A 13,715-nucleotide genomic window follows, 5' to 3' on the forward strand; every position below is an offset into this window, starting at 1 on the left:
TAGCCAGATTATGCAGGAGAAAAATGAGAGAGGCTAAGGCCCAGCTAGAACTTAGGCTGCCACCTCTGTGAAGGATAATAAAAAGCACTTTTATAAATGTATCAGTGCTAAAAAGAAGGGCAAGAAGAGCCTCCACTGCTTACTGGAGCAGGAGGGGAACACTATAACTGATGACAAGGAAAAGGCTGAGGTCCTGAATGCCTTCTTCACCTCAGTTTTCAACAGTAAGGAGGGAGGAGGAGGCAAGTGGCCTCTTGAACTGGGGGATGGGGTCAGGGAGCAGTGTGTTCCCCTGGAAATCCATGACGAATTAGTTCAGGACCTGCTGAGCCACCTGGACACCCACAAGTCCATGGGACCAGATGGGATCCATCCCAGGGTGCTGAGAGAGCTGGCAGCTGAGCTGGCCAAGCTGCTCTCCATCATTTTCCAGCAGTCCTGGCTCACCAGAGAGGTCCCAGGAGACTGGAAACTGCCAATGTGGTCCCCATCCACAAGAAGGGTGGGATGGAGGAACCTGGGAACTACAGACCTGTCAGCCTGACCTCAGTGCCAGGGAAACTGATGGAGCAGGTTAGCTTGGGGGTGGTAAGAGCGCACCTGAAGGATGGCAAAGGGCTCAGGTCCAGCCAGCATGGGTTTAGGAAGGGCAGATCCTGCCTCTCCAACATGATCTCCTTCTATGATCAGGTGAGCTGCTTGGTGGCTGTGGGGAGGCCTGTGGATGTGGTCTGTCTGGACTTCAGCAAGGCCTTTGACACTGTCCCCCACAGCAAACTGCTGGCTAAGCTGTCAGCCCATGGCTTGGATGGCAACACTGTGCTGGGTGAGGAACTGGCTGGAGGGCCGGACCCAGAGAGTGGTGGTGAATGGTGCCACATCCAGCTGGCAGCTGTCACTAGTGGTGTCCCTCAGGGATCAGTGCTGGGCCCCATGCTCTTTAACATCTTTATAGATGATCTGGATGAGGGCATGGAGTCAGTCATCAGCAAGTGTGCAGATGACACTAAGCTGGGGGCAGATGTGGCTGGGTTGGAGGGCAGAAGGGCTCTGCAGCAGGACCTTGACCGCCTGCACAGATGGGCAGAGTCCATTGGGATGGTGTTCAATAGCTGCAAGTGCAGGGTGCTGCACTTTGGCCACAACAACCCCATGCAGAGATACAGGCTGGGGTCGGAGTGGCTGGAGAGCAGCCAGACAGAGAGGGATCTGGGGGTGCTGATTGATACCCACCTGAACATGAGCCAGCAGTGTGCCCAGGTGGCCAAGAGAGCCAGTGGCATCCTGGCCTGCATCAGGAATGGTGTGGTCAGCAGGGGCAGGGAGGTCATTCTGCCCCTGTACTCTGCACTGGTTAGACCACACCTTGAGTCCTGTGTTCAGTTCTGGGCCCTCCAGTTTAGGAGGGACATTGAGATGCTTGAGCGTGTCCAGAGAAGGGCAACGAGGCTGGGGAGAGGCCTTGAGCACAGCCCTACGAGGACAGGCTGAGGGAGCTGGGATTGGTTAGCCTGGAGAAGAGGAGGCTCAGGGGTGACCTTGTTGCTGTGTACAACTACCTGAGGGGTGGTTGTGGCCAGGAGGAGGTTGCTCTCTTCTCTCAGGTGGCCAGCAGCAGAACGAGAGGACACAGCCTCAGGCTGTGCCAGGGGAGATTTAGGCTGGAGGTGAGGAGAAAGTTCTTCCCTGAGAGAGTCATTGGACACTGGAATGGGCTGCCCGGGGAGGTGGTGGAGTCACTGTCCCTGGGGCTGTTCAAGGCAGGATTGGACGTGGCACTTGGTGCCATGGTCTGGCCTTGAGCTCTGTGGTAAAGGGTTGGACTTGATGATCTGTGAGGTCTCTTCCAACCCTGATAATACTGTGTGATACTATGATGTCACACAATATTCTCTATGATGTCACACAATGTTCTCTGTGAAGCCACACAATGCACTCTGTGATGTCACAATGATCTCTGTGATGTCACACAATGCTCTCTGTGACATCACACAATGCACTCTCTGACGTCACACAGTGCTCTCTGTGACGTCAAACAATGCACTCGGTGACGTCAAACAATGCACTCGGTGATGTTATACAATGCACTCTGCGATGTCACACAATGCTTTCCGTGACATCACACAATGTTCTCTGTCCTGTCGCACAATGCACTCTGTGACATCACAGTGGTCTCTGTGGTGTCACACAATGCTCTCTGTGATGTCACAAAATGCTCTATGTGATGTCACACAATGCCCTCTGTGATGACACACAATGGTCTCTCTGATATCACAGAGTGTTCTCTGTGATGTCACAAAATGCTCTATGTGATGTCAGACAATGCTCTCTGTGATGACACACAATGGTCTCTCTGATATCACAGTGTTCTCTGTGATGTCACACAATGCTGTCTGTGATGTCACACAATGCAATCTGTGATATCACACAATGGTCTTTCTGATGTCACACAATGCTCTCAGTGATGTCACACAATGGTCTTTCTGATGTCATACAATGCACTCTGTGATGTCACACAACACTTTCTGTGATGTCACACAGTATTTTCTGTGACGTCACACAATGTTCTCTGTGATGTCACATAATGCTCTCTGTGGAGTCACACAATTCACTCTGTGACATCACACAATGTTCTCTCTGATGTCACACAATGCTTTCTGTGACATCACAATGTTCTCTCTGACGTCACACAATGTTCTCTGTGATGTCACATAATGCTCTCTGTGAAGTCACACAATGCACTCTGTGACGTCACAATGTTCTCTGTGACGTCACACAATGCTCTCTGTGATGTCACACAATGCTCTCTGTGATGTCACACAATGCTTTCTGTGATGTCACAATGTTCTCTGTGATGTAACATAATGCTCTCTGTGATGTCACACAATGCACTCTGTGAAGTTACACAAAGCATTCTGTGATGTCACAATGTCCTCTGTGATGTCACACAGTGCTCTCTGTGATGTCACACAATGCACTCTCTGATGTCACACAATGCTTTCTGTGACGTCACGCAATGCTCTCTGTGATGTCACACAATGCACTCTGATGTTGCAAAATGCACTCTCTGATGTTACACAATGCTTTCTTTGACGTCACACAATGCTCTCTGTGACGTCACACAATGCACTCTCTGATGTCACACAATGCACTCAGTGATATCACACAGTGCACTCTGTGATGTCGCACAATACTTTCTCTGACGTCACACTGTTCTCTGTGATGTCACAAAATGCTCTCTGTGAAGTAACACCATGCACTCTGTGACATAATGTTCTCTGTGACATTACACAATGCTCTCTGTGATGTCACATTATTCTCTGTGACATCATAATATTCTCTGTGATGTCACACAGTGCTCCCTGTGATGTCACACAGTGCTCCTCTTGATGTCACACAATGCTCTCTGTGACACCATAATGACCTCTGTGACATCACACAATGTTCTCTGTGATGTCACACAATGCACTCTGTGACATCTTAATGTTCTCTGTGGCATCACTCAATGCACTCTGTGACATTACAATGTTCTCTGTTACATAACAATGTTCTCTGTGACATCACACAATGCACTCTGTAACGTCAGAATGCACACTGTGATGTCACACAATGTTCTATGTGACATCACAGAATGCACTCTGATGACACAATGTCCTCTGTGGTGTCACACAATGTTTTATGTGACGCCACGCAATGCACTCTGTGACATCACAATGTCCTCTGTTATGTCACACATTTCTCTCTGTGATGTCACACAATGTTCTCTGTGATGTCACACAATGTCCACTGTGATGTCACACAGTGCACTCTGTGATGTCACCCAATGCACTCTGTGACATCACCATGCATACTGTGATGTCACACAATGCTCTCTGTGACATCACACAATGCACTCTGTGACATCGCACAATGTTCTTTGTGACGTCGCACTATGTTCACTGTGATATTACACATTGCTCTTTGTGATGTCACCCAATGCACTCTGTGACGTCACACAATGCACTCTCGGACATCATAATGTTCTCTCTGATGTCACGCAATGCACTCTGTGATGTCACATTGCACACTGTGATGTCACACAGTGCTCCCTCTGATGTCACACAATGCTCTCTGTGAAATCATAATGTTCTCTCTGATGTCACGCAATGCACTCTGTGATGTCACATTGCACACTGTGATGTCACACAGTGCTCCCTCTGATGTCACACAATGCTCTCTGTGAAATCATAATGTTCTCTGTGATGTCACAATGTTCTCTGTTACTTCATGCATTTCACTCTGTGACGTCCCAATGTTCTCTGTGACATCACACAATGCTCTCTGTGATGTCACACAATGCACTCTGTGTCATCATAATGCACTTTGTGACATCACAATGTTCTGTGTGATGTCACACAATGCTCTGTGTGACATCATGCAGTGCACTCTGTGACGTCACAATGTTCCCTGTGACATAACAATGTTCTCTGTGATGTCACACAATGCACTCTGTGATGTCGCAATGCACACTGTCATGTCACACAATATACAATTCTTGCTGTGACATCATAATATTCTCTGTGATGCCAGACAATGTTCTCTGTGATGTCACACAATGCACTCTGTGACGTCGCACATGCTGTCTGTGTGAGAGTCTGATCCTCTCTCTTGTTAATCAACAAAGATAAAGATTGCATCGTCCCTCCTTAATCAACGAAGATTGCATCATCTCTCCTTAATCTTGTTACTTCTGGGACTCAGACTCGGTGCTTGGCCCAAAAGCTCAGAGATGCAAATCAACAGACAATACCTTTGAAACTCCTAGACCTCACCCTGGCTGGACTGCCCAGGAAGCCTCCACCTTATCTCAGCTGCCCCCAAGGGCTGTGTATGCAGGGTGCGGACAGGTGTAGCCGAGAGAGGGCGGAGGCCCTCCCCCCGGCGACGCCGGACCCCTGCGAATGTGTGAGAATGCACAGGAAGATGCCCTGGGGGGGCTGCAGCTGGACACTGAGCAGAAAACTGTATAAAAAGGCAGGAGAAATGCCTGCCAAAGTGTGGCATCCCCACCAGACCAAGTGTGGTATCCCCACCAGTGGTATTCCCACCGCACCACCAGTGGCATCACCAGCAGACAGAGAGTGGCACCTCCATCGGACCACCAGTGACATCTCCACCGGACCACCGAGGGCAGACCATCACCAGACCACCAGAACTGCACACCACCTGAAGAACCTCTGACAAACTCCGCAGAAGATCATCCCTGGGCCATGCACCCGTTTCTCTCTCACTCCTTCATCTGCGACTGAGGGTAATATGCTCACAGCCTTTTCCCCTTCCCTGCTCCTTCTTTTCTTCTCCATCGATCTCTTTATCTTTCTCTCTCCCCCTTCTCCCCTCTCTCCCTCTGTTCTGATCTTTCTCTCTCCCCCTTCTCCCCTCTCTCCCTCCGTTTTGCCCAACCTTATCCTTTAATAAACAGTTTCATGGTGATATTTGGTCTCGTTTGCACCTTAATTTCACAACACGGAATCCATAAGAACTGGTCTAGCTCCTCTGGACAGAGATACTGTTCATCTCTGCTCCTCCGGACCTTGACATTCTGTGACATCATAATGTTCTCTGTGACATCACACAATAAACTCTGTCACCTCAAAATGTTCTCTGTGATGTCATATAATGGACTCTGTGACGTCACACAATGAAGTCTGTGACATCACACAATGCTCTCTGTGATGTCATACAAAGTTCTATGTGATGTCACACAATGCACACTGTGATGTCACACAATTCTCTCTGTGATGTCTCACAATGCATTATGTGACATCAGACAATGCTCTCTGTGATGTCACACAATGCTCTCGGTGATGTCACACAATGCACTCTGTGATGTCACAGTGTACTCTGTGACGTCACAATGTTCTCTGTGACTTCACAGAATGTACTCTGTGACATCACAATGCACACTGTGATGTCACACGATAATCTCTGTGATGTCTCACAATGCTCTCTGTGATGTCACACGATGCACTCTGTGACATCATAATGTTCTCTCTGACATCACACAATGCTCTCTGTGACATCACAACGTCCTCTGTGATATCACAAATTCTCTCTGTGATGTCACAATGCACACTTTGATGTCACACAATGCACTCTGTGACATTATAATGTTCTCTGTGACATCACACTATGTTCTCTGTGATGACACACAATGCACTCTGTCACATCACCATGCACACTGTGATGTCACACAATGCTCTCTGTGACGTCTCACAATGCACTCTGTCACGTCACCATGCACACTGTGATGTCACACAATGCTCTCTGTGATGTCACACAATGCACTCTGTGACATCATAATGTTGTCTGTGATGTCACAGAATGTTCTATGTGACATCAGAGAATGCAGTCTGTGACGTCACAATGTCCTCTGTGATGTCACACAATTCACTCTGTGATGTCACATAATGCTCTTTGTGATGTCAAACAATATCCTCTGTGGTGTCAGATAATGCATTCTGCGACGTCACACAATGTTCTCTGTGACGTCACACAATTCACTCTGTGACGTCACACAACTTTCTGTGTGACGTCACACAATGCACTCTGTGACGTCACAATGTCCTCTGTGGTGTCACACAATTCTCTCTGTGATGTCACACAATGTTCTCTGTGAAGTCACACAATGTTCTCTGTGATGTCACACAATGTTCTCTGTGTTGTCACGCAATGCCCCCGTCTCTCTTTGTGCCCCGCTTTGCCCCCCCTTCGCCCATCTTTGCAACCCTTTGCGCCCCGCTTTGCCCCTCCTTTGTGCCCTGCTTTGCCCCCCTGTCTTTGCGCCCTGCTTTGACCTCCCCCTTCATGCCCATTTTTGCCACCCCTCTTTGTGCCCCGCTTTGCCCCCTCTTTGCGCCTTGTTTTGCCCCCCTCTCTTTGTGCCCCACTTTGCCCCCCCTTTGCGCCCATGTTTGCCACCCCTCATTGCGCCCATCTTTGCCCTCTCACTTTGCACCCTGCTTAGCCCCCCCCCTCTTTGCACCCTGCTTTGGCTCCCCCCCCTTTGTGCCTTGCTTTGCACCCCCCTCTCTTTGTGCCCTGCTTTGCCCCCCCTACTTCAAAGGAAAGGAGCTAGGAGAAAGTTTCTTTTGCCAGTGTATGAGTGCGTGGAAGGTAGTTTCTGGGAATTGTGGGGAAAATACGTGAGGCTCACTTGTAAAGTTCAAGTGATTTATTGCTCAAACACGGAGATCCCCCTCCCGAACTAGATTACCCACGTGAATTCTTTTGATATGAGGTTGCAGAGTAACATTTCAGAAAATGGCAAAGGAAAGAGAGTCTGTGATTTTTAGAGTTTTTTCGAGTCTCTGAAGTTATTCAGTCTTTAGGTAAAAGAGTCCATTGCTTTACTCACTGTTAGGCAGTTCAGTTGATCAGAGTTCAAAGCTTTGGGCGTTGTCCCTTCCTTTGTCAGGATCAGGCCCAAGCGGGCCTCTGGCCTTTACGGCGCCTGCGTCGGGCAGGGCTGATCAGGAGATGTCACTGGGGCAGGAGCATCAGGCGGGCAGGCGATGACAGGTGAGCGAGCAAGCAGAGAGCAGGCAAAAAGCTCCCGATCCATGCAGGCACACTGTTTCATAATGTTTCAAAAGAAGTGTGCCCGAGCACTTCAGGTAATTTTATGTTATTTCTACAGATTGGTACAAATTATAATTAACCCATATAATTGGACAATTTTACCATAAACAACTTCTAAGACTACCCCAAGTTCGGCCCACACCAGGTGTTGAGCGGACATGAGAACCAAGGCCGGCAGTTGGAAAAACAGTGGCCAATGATTACCTTTTATCTTGTCTTGGGTTCAAATGCAAGTTCCCAGAGACTCTTATAAATTTAGTAGACCCAATGACAATTTATAGAATTTATAGAGTGCCCTCCCCTCTTCCCCCTCCTTTCCCCAAAAGGCAGGGAGAGAGATAAAGGTAGGGACACCCAAATAAATCAATCTCACTCGATTTGGAAGTTAAAAAGGAAAAGTTTAACAATAACTTAGAAAAAAAAAGGGATTGGAGGTAGGGGAGTTTACAAAGGATAAGGAAGGGAAAACAGCAAAATACAAACAGGGATGGATACAACCCGAGTAGTGTGATGGTGTCTCTGCCTCGTGGCTGCCACGTGTTGTGCTGGTATGCAGTATGGGTGTGTGGTCATGAGTGAACGCAGGAAAAAAAGAGAGTGAGACAGGGAGGTCCTGTCTCTTTTATACCACAGGAAGTGGGGGGAGTGGGCTAACCATCACCTGGAGTGTGGCCTACCCCTGAGGAGGGGCCAAGACCCCTAGGGTCAGGTTCAGGGTCACTCCCCCAGGAGTGTTAACCCTATAAATTCCACCCCTTGGTTAGACCACTTCCACCTTCCTACGAAACAGTCTTCTTCTCCAAAGATGGGAAAAGTGTCCATGGGTTAAGAGTTCGTGAAGTCCTTCTTGGTCCCCGGCTGTATCGCAAGGCGATGTGCTCCTCTGGTCCGGTGCAGGTTGGTGAGGTGTGAGCAGGACAGGAACGGAAGAAAAGTCAGTGAAGCAGGAACAGTTCTTGTTGGAACTCAGCAAAGAATCTTTTCCCTCTGTGAAGAAAACATCAGGAACAGTCTCTTGGTGTCTGGCATCAGGGGAACAGGTGTAGATGAGATGGCTGTAGACATCCTCTGGAGGGAAATCAGGAACAGTCTCTCACTGCAGGGCATCAGTGACAAATCAGATGCAGGGTTCTGGTTGGATGCCTCGTTGTGATGCGTTGCTGTAGGACTCTGGATAGCTGCTGCTGTGGTGTAGGTTCTGTTGGACGCCGTGTAGTGGTGAGGGTATAACTACAAAAACAACTTGTAACCCCTTATGAACTATAATACAAGTATTGCACAACTATGATACAACTATTATACAACTATAATACAAGATAACCTGAAAGTATCTGGAACACATGGAATCAACTCTGAGATTTCAAAACCTTCTCAGCTAAAGAGAGATTTCTCTGAAGGACACACTCTATAGTACCAGTTTCCATCATCACCCAGTATGTGTGACCAGGACCCTCTGCAGATACCACCCCTTTGATAGGTTTTCCCCCACCAGAGGCAGGAGCAACCCACACAGTCTTTCCCAGTAGATTCCTTTCACAGACTACAGGAACTCCATCTCCCTCAACTGTGGGCAGTAGGGCAGACTGAGCAGGACCAGCTCTGTTAACTGATCCCCTGCTGTTCACCAGCCAAGTGGCTTCTGCAAGGTGCTTCTCCCAGTTTCTGAGAGTTCCACCTCCCATGGCCTTCAGGGTGGTTTTCAGCAGGCCATTGTGACACTCAATCTTTCCTGCAGCTTGTGGGTAGTATGGGATGTGGTAAACCCATTCTATCCCATGCTCTTTTGCCAAGGTGGTTCTTGAAATGGGTCCCATTGTCTGACTCTATTCTCTCTGGGGTACCGTGTCTCCACAGGATGTGGCTCTGCAGACCCAGAATGGTGTTACGGGCAGTAGCATGAGGTACTGGGTAGGTTTCCAGCCACCCCGTGCTTCCCTCCACCATGGTTAACACATACTGCTTGCCACTGCGAGACCGAGGCAGAGTGATGTAATCCATCTGCCAGGCCTCCCCATACCTGTACTTTGACCACCGTCCCCCGTACCACAAAGGCTTCATGCGCTTAGCTTGCTTTATGGTGGCACAGATGTCACATTCATGGATAACCTGAGTTATGGCCTCCATGGACATGTCCACGGATCTGTCTCAGGCCCATTGGTATGTGGCATCTCTTCCTTGGTGGCCAGAAGAGTCATGTGCCCACCGAGCTAAGAACAGTTCACCTTTGTGTTTCCAGTCCAGGTCAATCTGGCAGATGTGGGCAGCCAGGTCAGCTTGGTGGTTATGCTGCTGTTCTTCAGTGGCTCTGCTCTTTGGGATGTGAGCACTGATGTGGCGGATTTTAACTGGTCGTTTGTCCAGGCGTGCAGAAATGTCTTGCCAGAGATCAGCAGCCCAAATAGGCTTCCCTTTTCTCTGCCAATCATTTCTCTTCCACTCCTTCAGCCACCCCCATAAGGCATTTGCTACCATCCATGAGTCGGTGTAGATGTATAGCATTGGCCACTGCTCTCGCTCTGCAATGTCCAGGGTCAGCTGGATGGCTTTCACCTCAGCATACTGGCTGGATTCACCTTCTCCATCTCTTGCCTCTGCAACCCTGCGTGTGGGGTTCCAGACAAGCAGCCTTCCATCTCCGCTTGCTGCCTACCAGGCGGCAGGATCCATCTGTGAAGAGAGCATATGCCTTTTCCTCCTCAGGGAGGTCATTGTATGGGGGGGCTTCCTCGGCACGGGTCACTGCCTTCTCTTCTGCTGGTTTTCCAAAGTCAGTGCCCTCTGGCCAGTTGGTGATGACCTCTACAATGCCTGGGCGCTCGAGAGTCCCCATCCTAGCCCTCTGAGTTATCAGAGCCATCCACTTACTCCAAGTGGCATCTGTGGCATGGTGCGGAGTTGAACCTTTCCCTTTAAACATCCAAGTCAGGACTGGAAGCCTTGGAGCTAAAAGGAGTGGTGACTCCGTCCCAATCACCTCAGAGGCAGCTCTGACTCCCTCATAGGCAGCTAGGATTTCTTTCTCTGTGGGCGTATAGTTGCTCTCTGAGCCTTTGTACGCCTTGCTCCAGAACCCGAGTGGGCGGCCTCGTGTCTCATCAGGAGCTTTCTGCCATAGGCTCCAGCTAGGACCATTCTCACCAGCTGCTGCGTAGAGAATGTTCTTAATCTCTGGGCCGGTTTGAACTGGTCCCAAAGCCATGGCATGGACCACCTCTCGTTTGAGCTGGTCAAATGCCACCTGCTGCTCAGGTCCCCACCCAAAGTTATTCCTCTTCCTTGTAACGTCAAAGAGGGGTTTCACAATTTGACTGTACCCGGGAATGTGCATCTTCCAAAAGCCCACACACCCCAGGAAGGATTGTGTCTCCTTCTGGTTAGTGGGTTCCACCATAGTGGCCACTTTATTCACCACATCCATAGGGATGTGGCGTCGGCCATCCTGCCATCGAACTCCCAGGAACTGGATCTCTCTGGCAGGCCCTTTCACTTTGCTTCTCTTAATGGCAAAACCAGCATCCAACAGGATATTAATGATGTTCTCACCCTTCTGGAAGACCTCCTCTGCTGTCTCACCCCATACAATGATGTCATCGATGTACTGCAGATGTTCCGGAGCTCCACCCTTCTCCAGTGCAGTCTGGATGATGCTGTGGCAGATTGTAGGGCTGTGCTTCCACCCTTGAGGCAGTCTGTTCCAGTGGTACTGGACTCCTCTCCAGGTGAAGGCAAACTGTCGCCTACATTCTTCTGCAATGGGGATGGAGAAGAAAGCATTAGCAATGTCGATTGTGGCATACCATTTGGCCTCCTTCGTTTCCAGTTCATACTGCAGCTCCAACATATCAGGCACGGCTGCGCTGATTGGAGGAGTCACTTCGTTCAGGCCTCGGAAATCCACCGTGAGTCTCCACTCCCCTGTCTCCTTTCGCACTGGCCATATCGGGCTGTTGAAGGGCGAGTGGCTCTTGCTGATGACAAGCTGCTGCTCCAGGCGGCGAATCAGCTGCTGTATGGGTAGCAGGGAGTCTCTGTTGGTGCGGTATTGCCTGCGATGAACTACACGAGAAGCAATGGGTAACTTAACATCTTCCACCTTGTGAGTACCAACCACAGAAGGGTCATCTGACAAGACAGGCATGATAGACAGCTGCTCTTTGTCTGCAGTCTCTACAGCTGCTATGCCAAATGCCCACTTGTTCCCCTTCGGATCTTTAAAGTACCCTTCCCGGGGAAAGTCGATCCCCAGGATGCAAGGTGCATCAGGGCCAGTTACTATGGAGTGCTTCTCCCACACATTCCCGGTGAGGCTTATCTCAGCCTGCAGCACAGTCAACTCCTGAGACCCCCCTGTGACTCCTGCAATTGTAACAGTTTCTGTCCCCCTGTGGCTGGAGGGGATCAGAGTGCATTGGGCACCGGTGTCTACCAACGCTCTGTACTTCTCGGCTTCAGAAGTGCCAGGCCATTTCACAAACACGTCCCAATATACTCTGTTATCCCTGGCCTCCGCCTGGCTGGAGACAGGGCACCTCTAATTCTGAGCAGTGTGACCCCATGAGGCACATGGGCCTGAGTTACTGGTTACACCACCCCTTGAGTGAGAGGGCTGCCTGCGGGACACTGGGGCAACTCCTCTTCTGGAGGAGTTATCCCCTGTGTTTGTCCCCTGCAGTTCCCTTACCCTGGCTGATAGAGCTGAGGTGGGCTGGCCATGCCATCTGTCCATGTTTTCCCCATGCTCACACAGTGTTCTCCAGAGTGACCCCCTGTGTGTACCCTGTCTGCTCTGGGCTGGTCTCCTGCGGGGAGGAGGAGGAGCACGGCGGCGTGTGTTCCTTACAGCTGAGACTTGCACCCATTCTGAAGGTGAAGAGCAGTCATCCTCTGCCTTCTGCAGTTCAGAGAAAGAGGCTTTTAGCTCGTTCATTTCTTGGGTGAGGGTCTCTACAGTGGCAATTAAGGTTTTCCTCGACAAACTGTCTTCAAACTGTCTTAGGTCATTCACAAACTCCCTGATTGTGGGAAGGTTGTTGGGGTCTCTGCCCAGCAGCAGTGCTCCCAGTGTAGGGGCATATGTGGAAGTGGCACACTGGGTCAGTTTCTTTAAGAGGGCTGGCTTCATGTGGACATCATCAGGGTCCGAGGTCATCTGGCCATCTCCATAGATTATCTCCTGTACAGCCATTTGCCTCAGGTAGGAAATGCCTTGTTCCATATCTGTCCATTTAAGGGGATGGAAAATCATGTCATCCTTAGTCGGGTACCTGTACCTCACAGCTATCAGAAGCCTGGCCCAAAGTGAGTGGGTACCATCGAGCCTCCCCAGCTCCTTATCCACACCTCCATCCCTCGACAAGGATCCCAGCTGCTTTGCCTCCCTCTGATCTAGGTCCATGGTTTCTGCTCCTGCATCCCAACATTTCAAAAGCCAGGCTAAAAGGGACTGTCTGTTTGCCCTTGCATACTCCTGCCTTGTGTGCCTGATTTCCTTTCTGGGCATGGAGCTGATAAAGATAACTCCATTATCAGGTCCATTTCCAGCTGGTTGCTGTTGCTGGGGGGTGCTGGTTCCCGAAGAGGTCCCTTGCCCTGGATCTGTGTCTGCGGGAGGGTTCGGGTTTGATCTGGCTGGCCGCATGGTAATTGGAGCCAGATGGAGGGGGCTGGGCTGTGGGGGCAGGGTCCGGGGGGCTGCCCTGGGCGAGACCGGAGGCGGAGTTTGGGGCGGAGCCACGCTAGGGGCGGTGCCTGCGCTCGGGGCTGCCGGACCGGTCTGACCTGTCGCCCACCCCCCGCAGCTGCAGCTCGGGCAGTGAGGGCCACCCCTCCCCCTAAGCATCCTAATGGCGGTGCCCACCCGATACTTCCACGTGTCCAAGTTCAGAGCTACCTTGTTAATTCCCAAACCCACATTTACACACAGTGAAATAACAGCTATCCAGTACCATCTCTCCCCCAAAATATCTGGAGCTTCTGTGTTCCAATGCATATACTCAGATTGATTCCATGTTCCAGAAACATTTCTAAACACAGTGATATTACTAACAGAATTCAGGAAATAGGCATAGACTCGGACAGGCAAATGCTTAGAATAT

This window comes from Pogoniulus pusillus, unplaced genomic scaffold (assembly GCF_015220805.1).
Source record: "Pogoniulus pusillus isolate bPogPus1 unplaced genomic scaffold, bPogPus1.pri scaffold_111_arrow_ctg1, whole genome shotgun sequence".
NCBI classification, from domain to species: Eukaryota; Metazoa; Chordata; class Aves; order Piciformes; family Lybiidae; genus Pogoniulus; species Pogoniulus pusillus.